This window comes from Stenella coeruleoalba (genome assembly GCF_951394435.1).
Source record: "Stenella coeruleoalba genome assembly, chromosome: 19".
Taxonomy (NCBI): Eukaryota; Metazoa; Chordata; class Mammalia; order Artiodactyla; family Delphinidae; genus Stenella; species Stenella coeruleoalba.
Window position 1 is genome coordinate 6,740,988 of NC_137165.1, and position 22,785 is coordinate 6,763,772.

Sequence of the window (22,785 nt, forward strand, 5' to 3'; positions counted from 1 at the left end):
CAGAATTAAATCTGATCACTTTGGTCTATAGTTTCAACAGACATTGTTTCAACATTTAGTCAGCATGTGCCTGGCGTGTTCTAAGTGCCAGGCGCCATGCTAGAGTGATAAACAAGACAAGAACTCTGCCGTCAGGAGCCTCAGAATTCAGTAGGAAGCAGACACGTTGGCTGGCAGTTATGATGCAGGGTAGTGTTGGCTGTAACAAAGGCTTGTTCTAGATACAGTGGGAGCTCAGGACAAAGGGCCTAACCCTGCCTAAAGGTCAAGAAAACCTGCACAGAGGCCAAGGAGCTTTAAGTTGATCCCACTTCAGTATCTGATTTTTACAATGAAAGAAAATGCATTTTTATGATTATATATTACCAATAATACAATCATACAGAGAACTGCTGTTAGTCTTACGGTATGTTTCTGTTTAATTTTACACACTAAGATTTGTACATACAAATCTGGAATCACACAGTGTCATGCTGCTGTCACTTAGCATGATGAACATGAGTTGTTCTCGTGCGATATAATAAAAATACATTTAAAAAAATTACTGTTTGGTATTCTACCATCTGGATATGTCATGACTTACTTAACCAAACCTTGTTGTTGAACATTTAGGTTATTTTCAATTATTCAATATTATAAATAAAACTGTAACTGAGAGGACCTTAGAGATTATGTAGTAAAATCCTCTCACTTGGCAAATGAGAGAACTGGATTCCAATGAATTTAAATGACGGGCCCCAAATCCTATAGCTAGCTAATTTACAAGTTGGGCTTGGACTCCTGATGAAACACATTTGGGGAAGGACGGAGGAAAGCGGGTTATCTGAGGGGTGATAAAAATGAGAGGCACTGGAAAAGCCCCACGGGCAGGCAGAACCGAGGACCCCAAAGTGGAGAGGAGTGGGGAGTGTCAGGGTTTTGATGGTGCCCGTGCTCTCGTGTGAAACACTGCCCACTCAGGGATGCTGACACCACCTCTCAGTGTGCAGCAGTGTGAGAGGGGCGGGCCTTCTCAAAACAACTTGACAGTGTGTATCAGGAACCTTGAGAAAACCCTTGAAGAGCACGGCCCAGGAAGTCCACTCTTGGCATGTTCAGGGGTAGTCACTGAAACATTGCTTATAACACACACAAAAAAGATAAACCAAATCAATAGGATAGATGGACAGAGCCTGAATACAGGCCCACAACAGACTGCGTCACGCCCACCCACACTGGGGAGCGCTGTCTGCTTTACTCAGTGCATTAGAAAAACGACCCAGTCCTCCTCCTGAGTTAGAAAAAACTCAGCCTTCCTCCTGTGTGTCTCCTCTACTCCTCACACAGGACACTCACAGCACTCTGGTCACCAGAGATGTGCATCTCCTCCCACCAAACAATCCACAACCCCAGCAGGGTGTCCTACAATTGAACTCGATTCTGACACTACCTACCTGGAGACGGCGTCCGATCCCACAGGTGAAGGACTCTGTCCTACAAGACTGCTCCCCGCCCCAACTGACCACACATTAGATGCCAACCACAAGTCCAGTTTGTCACCTGGGCTTCTGACCAACTGGCTACAAACCGGGGGTTCCCACGACCCCCTCTTCAGATTCGATGAATTTACTAGAGCAGCTCACAGAACTCGGGGAAACACTTACTTACATTTTACTAGTTTAACAAAGGGCATCATAAAGGACACAGATGAACAACGAGATGAAGAGACACCTAGGGCGAGGTCCGGGAGGATCCCAGGCACAGGGCTCTGTCCCCATAGGGCTGGGGTGCATCTCCCTCCTGGAGTGGATGTGTTTGCCAACCTGGAAGCTCCCAAACCCCCTACAAGTGGGATTTTTATGGAGGATTCCTCACACAGGCAAGATCAGTTATTAACTCTATTTCCAGCCCCTCTCCCCTCTCTAGAGGACAGGGCGCGGGCCCGGGGAGAGGACTGAAAATCCAAGCTTCTAACCATGGCTTGGACTTCCCGGTGACCAGGCCCCCATCCAGGAGTGCACCCAGCATCACCTCAATAGAACAGAAGACGAGCTTAGTGCTCTGATGACTTAGAAATTTACAAGTTTTAGGAGCCCCTGTGTCAGAGACAAGATCAAAGACAAATATGGAATAATAGATGCTCCTAGTGTTCTTATCACTTAGCAACTTACACGGGTTTTAGGAGCTCTAAAGGGTTTAGGGCACAAAGACCAATACATATATATATACATGTTCTATTATTTTCTATTCTCTCACACCGTCTACTGAGCCAAACGCTAATCTCTTCTGGAAACACCCTCACAGACGCACCCAGAAATAATGTTTAGCCCAATATCTGGGGACCTCGTGACCTAGTCAAGTTGACGCATAAAATTAACCATCACAACATTGCACGTCAGGGAAAGGTTAAGTAGATTACGGTACCTTCGCAAGAGGCTGTCGTGTTCTGTGGTGGCCTCTTGTTTCTTTCCGATGTTTGCTTTTTCTGGCTCGGCTGGGCCTCGCTGCACGTCTCGCCACCAGGCTGCAGCTTACGTCGTTCAGTTCAGTCTCTACCTTGGGTCTTCCAAACATGCACTGTGCTCTTTTCCCTCTGCTAGGGTAGTGGGATCTGAGGAGAAAAAAGAGATAAACACATATTAAACGCACTATTTAGGTGGAAGGGCATTGCTCTTTAAGTAAAAAAATGTTAAGAGTAATAAAAACATTTCTACCCTTTGATCCAGGAATCCCACTTAATGTAAGTAAATGATTAAAAAACAAAACAAAACAGGAGAGCTAAAACTAGCAATACTACCACACTGCAAAACTGATAGCAATTTAAAGTCCAACAGTATGTAATCAGTAATTTAAAACAGTGAGCGCATATAAAATAGTACTGGGTAGCTTTAAAAAAAAATATGTGATAAGACTTAAGATGAAACCTGGGAACATTCTTATGTTATAAAGTTAAGTAAAAAGGCTGGTTACAACTGTGTAAATATTCATTAGCACAGGGAAAAAAAAAGATAGAGAATAAAGACAAATTTTAGAAATTGTATGAGACCTGTGATATTTCACTTGATGTGTTTCCTTCAGTTCTGAAAACTTTCTCTAATGTGGTCACATGGGTTTTGCAATCAAAAGTAAAGAATGCTACCACCAGCAGCCATTATAACATGGTTATTTTTGTGTATCGAGACATTGAATGAAATTCACTTGAACATGGCCACCGCATGGCTGCCAGGCTTTCGATGGGAGGCCAAGGATCCCGGCGCCTGCGGCTGGCCTGTCTTCAGCCATAAGAGCATTTTCCCACCTGCACGCAGCTGGGGTGCGAGAGATGGAGCCCAGATGTGGGCTTGTGCCTGTGAGTCGGTTGTGTCAAAATACATTGTACTTCGCGCCTTTATGCTTCCTAGCACCCGACAGACACACAGTTCCTTCCTTGCAACTTGCTCAAAGTTTTTTGTTTTTGTTGTTTTCTAAATATGGATTTCATCCCCAAATTTGGAGTTTCTCATGTCCCACAGGACACCCGCTGGCTCTGCTCCGAGCGTGAATTGAAGGAAAAACATCGTTCTTGTTTTCCATTCCTGAGTCTGCATCCCACGATGTAGATGAGCAAAGCATACAAGGACTAGACCCCATGATGGCCATGCAGTGAGTAGCAGCTCAGGTGATCCTCTGATAAGTGGCTCTGAGCACGGGGCAGACCGAAAGCTGGTGCTCCAAGCCCAGCTAAACCAGCTAAAGACCACGTGGCTCAGACCTGAGCACGTCAAGTGGAGGTGGAAAGGACTAGAAAAGTTCTCTAACCCTACCTCCTGCGCTTTGCACAAACCCTCCCATTCTCCCACCCCCATGAAGCTGTCAGCCAGCTTCGGCTTGACCACTGCAACGATAACAAAATTTTCAGAGAGCAGCAGATGTCAGAATCATCTTCCATACCTTGTGCTTTGTGCTGCCTCTCAGGGAGTGCCACTTCTAAGCCCCAAACACAGGGATGCCTACTACGTGCCCAGCACTGTCGTAATCTTTCACATATGTTCGCTGATGTCATCCTTAGAATAGTTTTGTAAGTGGATGCTAATATTACCCCAATTGACAGATGAAGATACTGGAGTCCAAATAGTTTGAGTAACTGGTCCAAGGTCAAAGTCAACAGCTGGTAAGCAGTGATGCTGGGACTCCATCCCAGGCTACCTGACTCCAGAGGCCACGCTCTTAGCTCCGTTCTGCTGCCCACTGAGTTTACATCCACCTGTAAGACCCGCTTCTGCCTTTTGGAGTCAGACCATAAAAGGGGGCTTGACTCCCCCTCTACATGCTAAGTATTCAAATATCTGAGCATCGTCTTTCTACCATCTCTTCCATAGGCGCTCCCACTAAGCCCTCAGCACACCAAGCCCTACATCTGCTCAGTCCCACCACTTCACTGCTCAACTGAGCTTCACCAAGCAGAATCTCATCTGTTTTCCTATATAGGATTGTTTCACACGGGAGCCTCTCATGGCCAAGTCTCCCAAGGGTAATAAACCAGATGCATAATTCCCTGCCGCCTCTATCTCAAACCGTCCAGAGGGGATCGGAGGGTCTGGAATCATTCAGAAAGGGAGGGGAGAGCTGTTAGTGCATTAGGACAGAATTTCTCCATCTGATTTTCAAAGACGACTGGCTTTTCATTTCCCCAGAGACTTAATATAACTACCAAGTGAGGAAGAAAAAAAAAGGGGAGTAATAATTTGTAAAGTTCCCAAGCAGGAAAGGAGCCACTGCTATCTCTGCTTTCCACATCACCACTGTAAATCCTGGCACCTGAAAAAACTGGGAGGGGTGGTTGTTCTGACTGTATATATTGCCAAATGCTGCTGATAAACTCTGACCTATTAGTGGGAGCCTCTCTACTAGAGCTAAGTTTATGGTATCCATGGAAAGAAACACGTGAAGGAAAACAAAAGCCGGCAACCAATCAGAACAGACACGTGGCCCATCAGAAAGGATGCTGGCCGATAGGATGCAGTGTTTCTACCGACTAAATGACATCCAGCATAGACCTTCTAATGAGTAAGTTTGGTCGACATTCAAGCCAATGATGTTTACTCAAATTTTTAAATTACCACAATTTTCCCCACACAGTTTAAAAAGAAAGTGTATTTTACATCAACAATGTTGTTTGTTTGCTCTCTCCTTTCTCCCTCCCTCCCTCCCCCCGTCTCACCTTACAGCATCCTCTCCCTTTCCCGTGTGTTCTGAAATTACATGATGGTAGATCTTTTATTTTTTCTTTTTTAAAGATCCATTGAGATAGATACTGAGCTTGCCTTTTCAATCTGGAAACGCATACACCTCAGAGGTGGAAAACTCTACTGAAATACTTCTTCCGAAAATTCCTCCATCCATTTTCTCTGTCCTCTGCTATTCTTAACCCTGCCAACCGATCTCCTATATTTCTTGTTTCTTTTATCTTTTTACTCTATTTGTGAGTGAGTCTCTCAACATCATCTTCCAAAATCTATGGTGAGTTTTTCATCTTCTATCATATTTTTAACTCCCCAAAACTTTTCTCACTTGACGTTCCTTTCTTTAAAAATAGCAACCTGTTTCTGTTTTACTGTACAATATTTTTCTTATGTGTCCATAGACATTAAAAAAAAAGGACTTTTAAGGTTCAGTTCTTCTGCCAAGGTTGTTTCTGCTTCCTCTGAGGGTCTTCTCTTCTGCTCTATCACGTCCCTCATGAAAGAGGTTTTTTTTCTTCAGGTCTTGGCTGTCCTCAGTACCGAGGCACTACTAACCTAATAGGAATCTGTGTGCCTGAGTAGAGCTTTTGACTAAGGCAATCTGGTTAATGTTGTTTGGTTAAGAGATTCTCAACTATTGATTTCAGAATATCTTTCTTCTTGGTCAAGCCACGTTCCTAAGAAATGATTTTGCCATCTACTTCCTGAAAGTGGAGCCTGACCGGCAGCCTTCCACAAGCCAAGGGGAATGATCTGATCATTCAATATATATGTTTCTATTTTTTCCCCTATTTTCAGTAAGGTACCCTATCCACAGCTACTCTTAGACTCTCTGAGTCCAGAATCCCTCTGGTTCAACTCTCTAAGAAGGAAACCCCTAATGTTCTTCCAGAATGTTGGATGGTGTCACCTGGCAGCAGAGATTTGGGAGAGAGTCTTACCTAACTGCATCTTACACAGAACTTTAACCGTGTCTCCGATTTTCAGCTGTCACTGCATTCCCACTTTCGGATGTGTCTGACACCTCCGTTTCTGAGATTCTGGAGTTCTGCAAAGCTAACGGTCCTGGCCAATTTGCTATCGCCCATTTGCTCTCTGGCTTTCAAAATTCGTGCTACTGCTATTTTCTTTCCCAATCTCTTTGTTCTTTGGGTTCCATGCCTTTTTGACCCCTGTATTTTTACTTCTGAGGGGTTTCAGGAGGGAAATGTGATTTAAAAAATACATTCCACCTGATGTATTTAACAAGAAGTCACAAGCAACAAGCCTTTACCCCTTCCTTCATGCCAACAACTTACAGGAAGGAAACGGCAGTAGTGGTAGTGGTTGCCCCTAGGGAAGGGAGACTAGGGAGAGGAATGCAGACTCTTCTCTATACACCCTCTTGGACAGTTCAAATTTTTCACCACGTGCAAAAATTACCTTTGCAAAACTAATTAGCCAATATAACAAAAACAAAACAAAAAAGCTTCTGTGAACATCTTTCTCTCTGTGACTAGCACACATTAGGAGAGTATCGTTGTCACGGCTCATGCCATCACACTGCTTGCTGCAAAGACATAACCCCAAATTGCATTATTTTATAATCTGCGTAATTTATACAATTTCCTTCAACCTTGAATCAAGGTTAGAGGGAATGTTATTGATCACCAAAGCCTGTCAGTGGCTAACATCCAAGTGTGGCAGACATCTGGGTTGACATCCAAGCGTGACCTCTCTTAGTTAAGGACAAGGATCTGACCTGGCTGCAGCCACTGACCCTACCTGACTCTGGCACACTCTGCAGTCTCCAGCAGGGCTCACAAAGTCATGATTAATTCAATAAAAATTATATCTTCCATAACATGAGTTTTCAGTAATCAATAGGAAAAGATGTTGAACATATCTCCCTCCTACATAACATGCATAGGCCAGGAATCTATTTATACTCAGCAGATCAGTGGTTTTGTGCAACTATAATGTGAATGTCACTTGGCTTACAAGCCAGAGAATAGTAGTGGTTCCACGTGTTATCCATTGAGAACCTACAACCACAGGAGTATCTTCTCCGGAAGGAATGCTGCCAGTAGTTTGTTCTGCTTTCTCTCTGGGAGCATAAGATTTGTCATTACTTTTGCATCTAGTTTTACAAGATTCTCAGCAATGGTGTGACTTGTACCTGTTTTTGCTATCAGAGATGCAGCCTTGAATGATGCCTCTGTAATGTTAGCCTTTTTTATTCCCCTTTAGAAATAAGCTCCACATACACCAGACTGGAATATATTCATTTGTGCTTGTTCTTTAAACATTCAATTAATTTAGTGAAAGGCCATAGGCTTAGTTTGCCAATGACACAAAAGCTTTGATGGCTTCATACCACCATTTGTGACAGACCTTAGATGGAGCACAGGAGATTGGAATCCACTGGAGTGCCAGTGCGATAAAATCCTACTTTCAGAGAGTCACCATCATACTTCTTGTTCACCTTCTCATTTTTCAGTGGCTTGTCCACAATTATTGAATTCATAGAGTCTTGGTTACTATTTACTTTTATGATATTATTTTGAGACCTGTAGTATTTCCATTATCCTTTTCATTACTATTTTTAATAACTTTTTCTAAGAATAGCTTTATATTTACAGAAAAGTTGTGAAGATTGTACAGGCAGTTCCCATATACTACACACCCAATTTCCCCTACTGCCAACATCTTTCGTTGCTATGGTACATTTGGCCCAACTAATGAACAAATGTTCATTCATAATTGTTAACTAAAGTGCATACTTTATTCAGATTTCCTTAGGTTTTGCCACATTACATTTCGTTGTCATGTCTCCTTAGGCTCCTCTTGTTGGTGTCAAGTTTCTCAGGCTTTGCTTGTCTTTTATGACCCTGACAATTTTAAAGAGTACCGGTCAGGTAATTTGTAAAATGTCCCTCAATTGGGGTTTGTCTGATGCGTTTCTCATAATTATACCAGGGTTATGGGTTTGGGGGAGGAAGTCCACAGAGGTAAAATGCTATTCTCATCACACCATATCCAGAATTCATGCTATTAACGTGACATCGCTTATCACTGTGGTTGTTAACCTTGATCATCTGGCTGAGGGAGTGTTTCCAGGCATTTCCACCGTAAAGTTACTCCTTTTCCTACTGTACTCTTTAGAAGGAAGTCGCAATGCACAGCCTGTAGTTAAAATGTGGGAACTTATGTCCCATCTCCTTTTATGGAGACTATCCACGTAAGTTATTTGGAATTTCTTCTGCACAAGAGATTTTCTATTGTCTCCCATTTATCTATTTCTCCAATCATTTATTTATATCAGAACGGGCTCGTGGATGTTTACTTTATACTTTGAGTGATAATTCAATGTTCCTTTATTTATTTTTCACTCAAATTGTTCCAGCTTTGGCCACTGGGGGCCCTTTTGTTTGGCTCCTGTGCCTTTGACATACCCATTTCATTGGGGTTTCTCTGAGCAATTCCTCATTTTCCTTCACTGCAAGATGCTACAGGATCATCTTGTATATTTCTTGCAACAGCTAAGAAGCAGCCATTTCTTTAAGGAGGCTTTACTCCTTTTATTGGAGAATGGTGTTAGAAACCAAGATATGGGCACTGAGAGTGCGCAGTGTCACTGAAGTGTCATTGCTTCCAGGCCTTCGCACCTGACAGAGGGAGGAAAGATAAGTATGTACACTAAGCTATGTATATATGCATATGTATAACTATTTTGATATGTACCCGTCTGCAAATATATTAAGCTAAACATGGTGTCTCGAACTCTAACCCAATGCCACATGGATCATTCTGGCATGGTCCTCATGCTGGTCTGTAGTCTCCCATTCCAACAGTGGAAGCCTTGGCTCCCACCAGCCGCCATCCATGTCTTTAATTGTTCAACTCCAGTATGCATGTGTAGTGGCTACAGAGTTGTTCATCTGTACCCTTGTGGGGAAACAAAAACGTTACCAGCTAGAATACAGTGTTTATATACCATTTCTTTGCCTTTAATCTTACAGATGCCACTAATCTCCAGTTACTTAAGTCAGCAGCTAGTCCCCTCACCCTACCTTCAAGCTCACTGATATGTTTATCTATTGTGTCAAGCCTACTGATGAACCCATCACCCTGTTAGAGTGTTTTTTTTATTTCTAGCACTTTCCTTTGATTTTTCTTTCCCTTAAAGTTTCCAATTATAGTTGTTTCAAATTCCTTATCTGATACTTCATATCCGAGCCTGGTTTTCAGGATCACTTTGTCTATTCAGACAGTGGTTATTTCCTTTGGCTTTTTTTGAAAGCCAGACATGTTGTACCAGGTAGACAGGTCTTTAGGTTTTGTTAAGCTGGCTAGGAGTGTCAGGCTGTGTTCAGCATTTGTTGTAGTTTCAGGTACCAGAGGCTTCAAATTCCTCTAGGGTTCTTGTTTTTTGTCTCCTCTCTTGGCTATGTACAGATGCTGCGTCTTGCACCTGTTAACTCATGGTTATGATGCTGGAGCCCTACTAATGTGGCAGTAGGGTGTAGGGGAAAGGAGAAAGGCACTGTGTAATCTCCCAGTTAGATCTCAGCCTCTTAGTGGGGCTGCCCTGGGGCTGGGTCTTCACAAATATTTCTATTCCTCTTCCTATAGCAGGGCGTCCCCCAGCCCCACTCCTCCCCTCCTGCCCAGTCACCTCGACTCCTTTCTTTAACCACAACATTCTGTTTCCTTAGAGCCCTATCCCGTCTTGGCTTTTTGCTTCCCTCAGGGGGCTGGAGTGGTGAGAAATTCTTTTCCCCCAAATTTCAGAACTGTGTTCAGGCACAGTCCTTTGCCCTGGAGAGTGGGCCTTTGTGACTGAGAAGACCCTCAGCGGGTTTTACGGTAGCTTATCTTTCCCTCCTTCTGGGAGGGTCATGAGGGATCTTTGTTGGATCTTCACCATGAGAAATCTGGCAAGATTCCCAGGAAGACCCATGAAAGTGTAGGGGAGCCCTAGGATGGTGGCCCCCATGAATCTCTCACTCTCACAGCGAGTCCACACTCAACCTCCAACAATGTGTCAAATTGATCATTTAAATATTCCTGCCAGTCTACGGCTCGTAACTCCTGCTCCAAGGAAGCAGATCTCAGTTACTGTGTCTCCCAGGACATACCTGACTCACCAGGTTTCAGGGTGGCAGTTTGCCCTGAGATCTCCGCTCTCTGATGGATCCAGGGAAAGTCACTGATTTCTTCATTTGTCTTTTTCTTTTTTTAAGGATGACAGTGACAATTTCCAGACTCCTGACATATTAGAGCTAAAACTGGAAGTCTCTTTATACTATTTTTATACCTCAGTGAATCACTATATGAGTCACTAATCCACTTTTGTTTATGTGGGATAAACACAACACAACATGACCACAGAAGGTAAACGTAATGAACGTAAATACAGCTGTCCCTCAGGATCTGTAGGGGATTGGTTCCAGGACCCCCCAGGATACCAAAATCTGCAGATGTTCAAATTCCTTATATGAAATGGCATAGTATTTGATGTAACCTATGCCCCTCCTCCCATACACTTTAAATCATCTCTAGAGTCTTCTAATACTGCATACAATGTAAATGTTATCTAAATAGTTGCTTACATGCGGCAAATTCAAGTTTTGCTTTTTGGAACTTTCTGGAATTTTTTCCAAATATTTTCCATCCGTGGTTGGTTGGATCCGCAGGTGCGGAACCCACGAATACAGAAGGCCGACTGTAATCACAAATACCATGAAGCTACAGTGGTGAGATAACTTTACTCCGTGAATGGCATTTTAGCCAAGATGGACTGAGGCATACTCTCCTTGTGGTGCTCATACAGGCTTCAAGGTTTTCATGACTTATAAAGGAACAGAATTTCTAAGAAAAATCATAAGCCACACATTTCCTTTTTGTGAAATACATATTTTTCACAAATAAAAAGAGGTTTTTTTCCCTCGTATTAATTTTACCACTGAAAGTGCCAAAACATCTGTGGACTGCATGATAAAAATCCTGGAAATTACGCTGAGAAAGTCCTCACTGGATAGTCTTTGCAGTTTTCCCCTGAAGTGTGTTATCTTGTAAGCAAAGACAGCATTAAGGGAGATAAAGTGATGGAGAGTCAGGTGTTCATATATATATTCATTCATTTACCATATTATTATTATTAAATAGAATATATTCCATATACCCCAAGGCACAGGGGCATTGCAGTTTATTGTAACTGTGACATTCTCTGTGGCTTACTGTAGAGGAAATTCATTTGTTCAGGGTCAAATAAGCATTGCCTTTGCCTTCAAACAGGATCACTTCTCTTTCTGGTTAAGCATCAAAAAGCTATGATAATTGTCCTAATTATGGCAAACTAACTGATCATTATGGGCCCAGAAGCCACTCATCACCAGATCTTTCTTTACCACCATTTGTAGGAATCACAGGTCATTTGAAAAAATCAACACGTGGTCACCACCTTCATCTCCTACCTGCTCACAGGAAGAAGGGTTATTTCTTTCATTAAAACTGGCTTCAAGTGTTTTGTGAGTGCAGAAGAGAAATGGAGTCCGTGGTCACTGGTCAGCACTGTGCTGGCCAACCCCTGCTCAATAGGAGAGGGGTATTTTCAAAGCCACCCACTTTAGAGGGGTACTTTTATACACATTGATCTTGTTATAATATCAACTACTAACAGTGGTCTCAGTGGACAGTTTGGTAATCTAATCATTGTCAAATCAAAAAAGAAAGCTTGACATCCATTGCTTTCAACTAAAAATCATCACCTTTGGCAGACTTGCGTCCTCTTGTTTGGATTATCTCCAACACTTTTATTCAAAATTCCAAGAGCGATTTACCCGTGTGTAATTTACAACTAATTTATCCCAGAGGCTTGCCATAAAGCTATGTTGCTAAATATTAGACTGCTTTGGAGGAAATATATATTAGTGGTGAAAAAAAAAATCAGTTTTATAAAGACTTATTATAAAGCTATGATAATTAGGACAGATGGATATTTCCACAGGATACTTGAATAGAACAGTGGGACGAAACAGAAAGGTTAGAAGCAAATCTACATGTGTAAAGCAATTTTATATGTAATAATCACAGATTTGTGAATTAATGAGGGCTGATTATCAGTCAATAAATGGGGCTGGGTCTATTGATTTTTCATAGTTAAGAAATGAAATTGGAGCCCGACTCACATTCTTCACATAGATCAGCAGAAAGCAGACGATGCCAAGTGTTGGTGAGGGTGTGAAACAATAAACAGGCCCTCTAAAACACTGCAGGTAGCTTGATTTTTTTAAATTTCTATAAAAAATATTTTTTTCCAAGTAAATTTGAAGATGTGCATGCACTATTATCAGAAATTCCACTCCCAACCATCTGTCCTAGAGTGACAGTTCGCAATCCTATCAGGTCAAATGTGTTCTTTTGATAATAAATAGTTTATAACACCCTCGTTACTATCCTTATGAAATTCATAAATAATACAACTTTCCTACACACATAATTTCAAGAAGTCAACATAAACCGGAGAATCAAGGCTCTGCTGTGAACCAAACTAAATTGTGGCACGATTTTGAGTAAGTGATGGAGAATAAGAAGGGAATTTTGCTTTCCCTTGGGGGTAGAAACATTTTCCTTTGAAGGGCATTAAATCTACGGAGAAGGAAAGGTAATTCTAGAACACTATCTGATTCTTCCATTCAAGATATTTACAAAGTCATTAAAAAAAATCAACATGAAGGAATTCCCTGGCGATCCAGCCGTTAGGACTCCGCGCTTTCAATGCCGAGTGCATGGGTTCAATCCCTGCTCGGGGAACTAAGATCCTGCAAGCCGCGCAGTGCGGCCAAAAATAAATAAATAAATAAAGGATAGATTTTAAAAATCAACATGATACCTAACTGTAATTTTAAAAGGAAACAGAGTATAATAAAATATCATTTCAATATTTAAGCACTTTATCTTTTTTTTAAGAAAGTCTAATTTTTTATTGTGGTAAAATATGTATAACATAAAACGTACCATTTTAACTATTTTCAGTGGCACCGAGTACATTCAGACTGTGGTGCAACCATCACCACTGTCCATCTCCAGAACGTTTTCATCTTCGCAGTCTGAAACTCCACACCCATTAAACAATAATCCTCCATTCCTCCCTCCCCCAGCCCCTGGCAACCACCATTCTACTTTCTTGTCTCTGTGAATTTGACTGGTGTAAGTACCGCATTTAAGTGGAACCAACAATATGTATTCAGTTGAGACTGGTTTATTTCATTTAGCATAATGTTTCAAGGTTCATCCATATTGTACATGTCAGAATTTCCTTCCTTTTTCAGTCTGAATACTCTTCCATTGTATATCCATTCATCTATTGATGGACACCCGAGTTGCTTTTCTTTTTTGGCCTTGTGAATAATTCTGTTGTGAACATGGGTGTAGAAATGTCTGTTTGAGTCCCTGCTTTCAATTCTTTTAGGTATGTACCCACGAGTGGAATTGCTGGATTATTGGTAATTCTGTTCAATTTTTTTGAGGAACCAACATACCATTTTCTGCAGTAGATACATCGTTTTACATTCCCAACAGCAATGCACAAGAGTTCCAGTTTCTCCACATTCTCATCAACACTTATTTTCTGCTTTTTTGATAATAGCCATCCTAATGGGTATGATGTGATATCTCACTGTGGTTTTGACTTGCACTTCCCTAATGATTAACGATGTTGAGCATCTTTTCATGTGCTTATTAGTCTCTTCTTTGGAGAAATGTCTATGAAAATGTGCTTTGCCCATTTTTTTTTGGCTCCGGATGCGCAGGCTCAGCGGCCATGGCTCACGGGCCCAGCTGCTCCAGGGCATGTGGGATCTTCCCGGACCGGGGCATGAACCCGCGTCCCCTGCATCGGCAGGCGGACTCTCAATGACTGCGCCACCAGGGAAGCCCCCCTTTGCCCATTTTTAATAGGGTTGTTTGGTTATTGCTGTTGTTGAGCTGTAGGAGTTCTTTATATACCTGTATATATATTCTTACAATTATGATTTGCAATATTTGATTGCAAATATTTTCCCCCTCTCCATGGGAAATACTCCAAACTAGCAGAACCATCACAAATACAGCAGTTACTAAGGCAGACTGACAACAGGCATGTTGAATGGGCAACTTAAGTGCTACCAGGGGAACTGCTGTTGGTGACATGATTTTCCAAAATGGTGAATACTTGGTAACATTCTGAACCAAACAAAGTGTTTAAAAAACAAAACAAAACAAAACTCCATAGCAGTTACATCCTTGGAAAACTCATTAAACTATGCAAAATACCTTGTGTTTCTATGTAAATTAGGGTTGTTTTCGAGATAATTATAAACTGATTTCTCACCTGAAGGTCAGGCAGGGCACAGCAAAGTCACATGAGATGTAAGAGATACTCTTTGCCCCAGGCCATGCATGGGAATGACACCAATTTCAAGAATAGTGGCTATCTTTGGAGGTGGGTATAGGCAACAGGAGAATGAGACCAGGGAAGAGTGTGCAGGGGTATAAACTTTATTCCTAATATTTTATGTCAAAAGCTGGGCAATAGTAACATGGGAGTTTAATATATAACTTACATCCTCCATGTCTAAAATGTTTTTAAACAAAAAACAAGAACAAAGATTCATGCAGTCTCTGCTTCCAGAGAGACCTGGTTTTGAATCCTGGCTCTGTTACTTACAAGCTGTGTAATCCTGAGTAAATCACTGAACTCCCCTAAATGTTAGTTTGCTTTTCTGTAATTGGGGATAAAAATAGAAGCTAGCACATAGGAATGCTATAGACTATTGAAATAACAGGATACATTTAAAGCTCTTAGCACACTGCCCTGTTCTAGAGTAAGTGCCAAAGAAGAATAACCTCTGTTTAAACATGCTTTAAACAGTCTCCTTGATTTTTAACAAACAATCTTATCCTACCTTCTGTCTGATCACTGTCCAAATGCACATACCAGCTCTTAATGGAAACACTGAATAAGATGTGCTCCAGTTACTAGTCAGATAACTCTCCGTTGTCCAAATCCTATCAAAATCCTATTTACGAGAATAGATATTTATGGGGGAGTGCCTGAAGGACATGCTACTCATCTATTCTCTATAAATGATAAATTTTACCCTTGGATCAAATCACACCATCTGAGAGCTGTGTATCTGGATGGCATCATTCTGACTGTTGTCAAATTTACTTCACAGTATTGAACTTTGCTTGTTGTTCCGATACCAGCTTGCATTGAGGGATGCTGTAAGAAGCAACCCAGCAAACTTCGCTCTTCTATTTATTGCTGGGATGGAGTCCAGGATGTTATTCTTTGGATCAAAAAGTGTTTCCTTGGGCTTCCCTGGTGGCGCAGTGGTTGAGAGTCCGCCTGCCGATGCAGGGGACACGGGTTCGTGCCCCGGTCCGGGAGGATCCCACATGCCACGGAACGGCTGGGCCCGTGAGCCATGGCCGCTGGGCCTGCGCGTCCGGAGGCTGTGCTCCGTAACGGGAGAGGCCACAGCAGTGAGAGGCCCGCATACCGCAAAAAAAAAAAAAAAAAAGTGTTTTCTTTGTGAAAACCCAAGGGAGGAAATTCTTCTCAGGTCAGCAAGATGAAAACCTTTAAGAACTGGTTTGTCTTTATCTTGTGGACAATATGGATCTTTTAACTGAGTCTATTTCTTTATTTACTTGAGTCTCCAGAAAATGTGCAGCCCAATCTGCGGCCCATCTCTGGTCTCTACAAAACCATTTGGCATACATTCCTGAGAGGTAGGTAAGTGTACCTCGGGACTGTTTTCTGACCCATATTACCTCTGTGTCCCAACATTTTCAATGATTTATTTCCCATGCATTTTGGGAAGCTGTCCTCTGTTTATGAAACAAGATAGGAAGAGAGAAAATGGAAAAATGGGGCGAGAATAAAGAGAAGTGGGGGTATAAATAAGTAATAAATCAAGTAGATAAGAGTATTGTGTTGTTTATTTTTTATATTTCCCAGAGCACCTTGCATTGAACTTTATGACTAGTATATGGTTAGTCAATGTTAGAGTTAAAAAAAGATAAAATCTCAGCTTCCACACCATTCTTTTTCCTGCTTGTGCATAGCTATACGTTGGGCTAGACGTAAGAAAGGTTTGATTAACCCCTGAGAAGCAAAAGAGAATACTTTGATAACTTCAGAGTGATGTCTGACATTTCCTGAAGGAATGTCCTAGCCACGCCCCAAAGCTCACTGCAATGCTATATAATTTATGAAACACCTCCAAATTGTAAATGAATTTCCCCCCTCCTCTGAACTCCTTCAGAACCGACTGTCTTTAAGCCCTCATATAACTTACCTTGAGATATAGATTTAAAAATACATAAATAATAGACAGAGGACAGGTAGATATTTGGAAAGGGAAAAGATCATGCTTATTGACATTTCTTTGTATTTCTAAGCATATTAACGATCATATATTTGTTGAATAAATACTTAAATAGGTAAATGAAAATCTATTTCATTGATAGATTTTTTTTTGGACAAACTTGCATTAAAACTCAGTTCACATGCAACAATATGAATGACTCAACAGGCGTTATGCTGAGTGAAACAAAAGCCAGACTCGAAAGCCCACATACCTTTGATTCCATTTGTATAAGATTCTCGCAAAAGCAAAACTGTAAGGATTAGCAAAGAGATCGGTGGTTACCAAGAGCTAGGAGTGAGATGAAGAGTTGATTACAGAAGGGCGCAGGGGAGTTCGAGGCGTAATGAAACTCCTATGTATTGTGATTGTGTGGTAGGGGTTACACGACTGTATACGTTTGTCAGAACACTCAGGACTCTACCATCCTGAAGTGTGGATTTTACGGTGTGTAAATTATGCAAAAATATAAAATAATGAGGAAAAACTTTTGTTCAGCATCTGCTGAAAATACAAAGAAGATTTTTCATTCATCTAGCAAGCTAATCCAGTTCCCAGGCCATCTAGACATGTGCTGCCTCTCTTCTCTATGCCCACAGGAGATACTGCTAATCAATTAGGACATTTTTTTCACTCTGAAGCAAGAGAGTGACTCATGCAGAATCTTCAACAGAACGCCCCAGGCAGCCACCAACAATCTTTCAGAACCGATATGAGATAAAACTTATTTGCTGCCTGGGACCCATGTCATCCCAAACGGATACTATCACTTGCTTAGTTATGCCTACTCGAAGTGCAAGTGTAATGCTTTCAAAGTGTTAACTTATTTTCAGGTGACTACCTTTGTCTTCTTTATCTTAATTTAGTGTCTATTAAAAAAACCAGGACGAATATAAATGTAGCACAGAATCAACATTTTGTAAGCTACATCCAAATATAATTTTCAGAAAATGTTTCTGCAGCCATAAAGGTAGAAGATCAAACGATCTCAGGATGTGACTGTGACACAAGGAAGGAGATTTGGGGAACGCAGGAAAGCTCTTCTTTAAGGAGTGACTTTTAATCTGAAGGCCATAGGAAGCAGAGGGATTAGCCTAGTGGGCTGGGCGAAGATGTTCCAGGCAGAAGCCAGTGCTCAGATCTTGAAGAGGGAGAAAGTATGTAGACGTGGCCTAATGAAAGACCACCAGCTTTGTAAGAAAAATTGTCCTAGGAATAGGGCAACTCAAGCTCAGGCAGGGGAGGTGGGCAGGGACCAGGCCCCCATAGTCCTCTCTGAGGATTTTAAAGGTATCCTAAAAGCACTAGAAAGCCATGAAGTCAAGTCAAATTATCATTAATACTCTGGACCAACAGCCATGATGAAACTTCAAGAAAAAAGAACTTTCAAGGTACTCTCTAAAATGAAGTAAAATTCAAACCTTAGCAGCATTAGCTCCCCTAGTATTTTAAGCCAAACATTTGTATATTACTAGTCACACTGTCTTAATAAGGGATCTACATGTGTCTTCTCTGCTCCACCATGAGCTTCTAGCAGTCAGCGACTACATCTAATGAACTGTTATATTTCCAGGTTTTGAGGCATAGTAGATGCTCAATAAATATTTGTTGAACTGAAATAAAGTAAACTAATATATATAGCATTCCAAAGCCAGTTTAATCTATGAATTCCCTGCTATGTCCAAAAGCACTGAGAGATTCAAAGTTACAGACACATCTGCCTAAGGATAAATAGCCTTTTTGGATCTGTCATAAATACATGCCGATTGGAATTACGCTGAGAATCTTCTGTCATGGTTCCAGCAATGTGGAGAAAATCCAAAGACAACATGGAGATAAAATTACAGGTTACAAAGGATTATTTTTGGAATTCATTCAAAAGCCAAGACAGGCACAGCAAAAATATAAGAACAGCCAACTAGTGATAAAATTTCCCCTCGACAGATCAAGGACTCAGAAAAGGTAACAGGAGCTCAAGAGCAGAAGATAGATCAGCCCCCGAACTTCTGAGAAAGGAAAAGGGATGGGGAGCAAGTAGCTGAGTTTTACAGAGAATTTGGAGATTTTTCAAACTAAGCATTGGCAGAGAGCGAAGTGGGGTAGAAGTAGCAGCAGAAAGAAGTTACTGGCAAGGTAACTGCTACAGGCTGAATTGTGTCCCCTCAAAATTCATATTTCTTATAAAAAGGGGAAGTTGAGACACAGTGGTTTTCATAGAGGGAAGACTCCATGTGAAGAAACATAAAGAGAAGACATCCACCTACAAGCCAAGGAGCGAGGCATGGACCAGATCCTTCCCTCACAGCCCTCAGAAGAACCCAACTGGGCTGACGCCTTGATCTTGGACTTCCAGCCTCCAGAACCATGAGAAGGTAAATTTCTGTCATTTAAGCAACTCAGTTTGTGGTACTGTATTATGACAGCCCTAGTAAAGTAACACAGTAATCAACCAGAAAAATCTTTATTTACTGGAGGATTAAAAGAGTAAAGGAAAAAAAAAAAAAGCAGCTGCATTAGTAGATCAAGGGGATAAAAGAGGTCTCCCCAGGCTCATAGTTGCATGAAATAGGTTTTTTCTGGTAGAAATTCACTCACCAGAAATTATACCAGGTTGGGGTCTGGAAGGATAATGTAGACTACTAACCATGAATGACAAGGGTAGGTCTTGTCATGTGCCAGGCCGGCATCGTGTGCTTTACGTAAGTTATCTGATATGGTCCTTTCAATCACCCCGTGAGTAGGCTGAATTATTTTACAGATGAGAATACTGACTCTCCGAGTACACTCCTCCTTAAAATATCCCATTCCTTTGCTTCTAGAACACCTCACTGGTTGGCCTTCTTAGTCTCCTTTGCTGGTTCTTTGTCTTCTGTCTGACCTCTTCAGATTGGAGAGTTCCAGGGGTCAGGTCTTGGTCCTACTGTCTTCTGTATCTGTACCCACTCACTTGTTGGGTTCTTAGAGTTCCAAGGCTTTCAAAATTCATCTATATTGAATCTCAAATTTGTATCTCCGGGAAGACCTCTCTTCCAAACTCCAAATCCATATATTCAATTGTATCTTTGGCATCTCCACTTGGAGGTCTAATAGATATCTCACACTTACCATGTCCTAAAGTGAATTGCTGATCTCCCCCCCCCCTCAAAAAAACCTGCTTCATCTGCAAACCAATTGCCCATCTCAACATAAGGTATCCTTCCAATTTCTCAGGCCAAAAATGTGGAGTCATCCCTGACTTGACTCTGTGAAACTCAGTATCCCATCCTCTGCTTGTGATGCTCTAGCCCAAGACAGTGACTTAGCTAATCCTCTCTCTTCCTTCAAGTGCTTGCTCAGATCGCCTGCTCAGTGAGCCCACCCTGACCAGCCCTGTGTAATATGACATCTGCTCACCCTACATCCCCTAGCACTCTTGATCTCCCTTGTACTTCTGTTCTTTTCCTTCTGCTCCTGGCACTTAACTTCCACCATACCTACAACTTACTCATTTAATTATTTTCACAGTCTGTCTCTGCTGGGCAGAGAGTTTCATCTGTTTTGTTCGCTGATATATCCCAAGCACGTAATACAGCAACTGGTGCCTAGGAAACATCCCATAAATAACCATACACGTTAAATGAATGGAATTATTTCTGTTTTTCAAATGAGATAGTAAACTGCAGTGTGGCTAATAAAAATGATGAACTGGAGTCCCAGACATGCTTGATTTCCAAATCTTGTTGCTTTCTATCATTGTCTTTTCTCCTCTCTTTACATTCCATGCACCCCAAAACTGGCTACACAACCAGAATGACCTGAGGAACTTTAATGAAACACTAGACCCCGCTGAGTTTCATTCGGTCAGAGGTGGGGGCCCACGTGTCTGTGTTTTCACTCTCCTAAGTGATGTATCTGGTGAACATCCAGGCTTCTGGACCACTGCTGTAGATTCGATCCTCTCCTGTGGGCATGTTTCCCTTCCAAAATTCTTGCAGAATTAGATGGGTGTGTCTGGGAATAGTTAAGTCATCAACTCAGCCACAGTTATACGGCATGGTGAAGGAACGAGCTGCCCCATATTCATCAATCTATAAAATTCGTCTCCCTTTTTGAACACGAAAGTCTTTTTTTAAGTAAACCATTTCAGGTCCAAATCTTTCTAATATATGCCACTTTAAAAAAAATAGCGTGTTCAATGGATTTTAGCTTGTTTTTAATCCATGTTCTTCCTTCTTCCCAGAATGTACCATGTTCCTGGATAATTCCCACTCATCCTTTATGACTAAGCCCAAGTAGCCCCTTTTACTGAGATCTTTCTCCCAAATCCCGCAGATTGGGTGAGGCTCCCCTCCCTCTACTCCCATGACATTTCTGTGCCTTTTTATCGTCACAACATGTTATAACAAGTGATCAACTCCTCTTGTTCCCCTACTTTACTATGGTATCATTAATAAGGACTATTTTTATTTCAAAAGACAGAAACCCATCTCTAATTGGTTTAAGGAAAAAAAGGCAATTAATCAGCTTGTGTAATTGCAAAATTCCTGGGTAGATCTGTCACCCCTGGATCTAGGCGCTCAAACGATGCATTCAGAAACCTGACCTGTCGCAACACTCAGTCCTGTTCTCCTTTGTTCTGGCTTCGTTCTCCAGCAGGCTCCCCACCACATGGTAGCAAGGACGGCCCTCAGAATCTCCAGGCCTCCACCCTGCCTTTTAGCAAGGCTGGCAGAAGGCAAACTCCTAGGTGTCAAGAATTCTAGCAAAAGTTCTAGGACCGGCTCTCTCTGGGGCTGACTTGGGTCATGCTCCCTCCCTGAACCAACCACTGTGAATTGGAAAAAGTGAAATCACCCACCCAGCCCTGGAGCCAGGGAGTGAAACCAGTCCCTTCCTCCAAATCCCTGCGGGTAAGAAATGGGATGGGGGAGTCCCTCAAGAGGAAATGAAGAGTGTGATCATCAAAAGAAGGAGAAATAGACACAAACACCAGAGGTCCAGTACAACCAGGTGCCTTGAGAGCAGGGGCCTTGCCTTCTCACTCAACCCCACCCCTTCATCTCCTAACATGGTACCAAGCAACACACGAGGCAGCTCACGTTTAACAAATCAATCAGCTGAACAAATGAATGCAGTCAGGGTTCTCATGAAAACCACCCACTATTACCCTGTGTCATCACATACTGGATGTGGGCTTCATTACCATACGGAATATAGGCCTCTGGGATAGACACGAAGAGGCTATTTTAATTTAATTTTTTGTGTGTGTGTCACAGAGACATAACACTCAGCTCCAAACAGAACTATTGGTAAAAGCACTGCCAGTCCTTTAATTAGGTTTGCCTGGAGACCAGGCCCGGGAAGCTGCAGGATAACAAAGCCAACAGGAGGGGAAGTGGAAATGTCACCCTCGTTAGTGAGGTTATTCACAGGAGGAAAGCCCACCCAGGGCCCTGGTGAGTGTCAGAGGGCAGGTTCCTGCCAAGAACCTGAAGTGAGAGTGGGAAGCAGCAGCTGCAGGGCCTTGGGGGACCGGGGATGAGTTCAATTCAGAAGGCAGAGGGAGGGAGCCGCATCTCCGGGGCAGACCCCAGCCACCTCCCTCCATAACCCCCCGGGGGACCCAAAGGACTTTTCTCCAAGGTGATCCTGGAATGTGCATGTTGTGGTTATTGCTTATTTATTTCCCATTTATATTAATGGACTCTTATTATGTGCAACTTCTAATGGTTGCAGACGTGAGCCTTCTACCAAGCTGAAGGGCAGATAAAGGTGGTTCTGAATCACATTCCCTTCCCTCCCCAAACCCTGCCAATGCTGTCCCTCCTCCCTCTGTACCCATGTCCCAACCAGCCCACACTGCCATGCCACACTGTTGACACCAGGCGCCTCTAACTGCTCCCTGCCGCAAAGCAGAGGGCCTGCCTGGCCACAAAGCTGCCAGAATGTTCGGCTGAGGAATATGTGGGCTTGTAGCAGGAAGAACAGCGTCTCCACCAAAGTCCTGAGTTCGAGTCCCTGCTCTGTCACTAGCCGGCCACAGGACCTTGGGCCAGTCAGCCCAAGTCTCACCTCTCAGTTTCCCCTGTGTTAAAAAAATCAAACAAAAGAACACGAAGGATTCTGTATCTATAAAGTCCCTGCCCTGGAACGAATAAAAACTGTGATAAATGAATAAAAGCCCTCACTGACAGGACCAGATCCAG

At 42.3% G+C, this 22,785-nt stretch overlaps 1 protein-coding gene across 5 annotated transcripts in view; it reads right to left on the bottom strand.

Annotated features, from left to right (window-relative positions):
* Positions 1-22,785, bottom strand: part of ADPRM (ADP-ribose/CDP-alcohol diphosphatase, manganese dependent) — a 388,290-nt gene that overhangs the window by 163,404 nt on the left and 202,101 nt on the right. For all 5 annotated transcript variants that reach the window (XR_013824978.1, XR_013824979.1, XR_013824980.1 and 2 more), the window contains exon 6: positions 2,404-2,590. The gene's annotated coding sequence lies outside the window, so the exon portion shown is untranslated. The remainder of the gene's footprint in view (positions 1-2,403; positions 2,591-22,785) is intronic.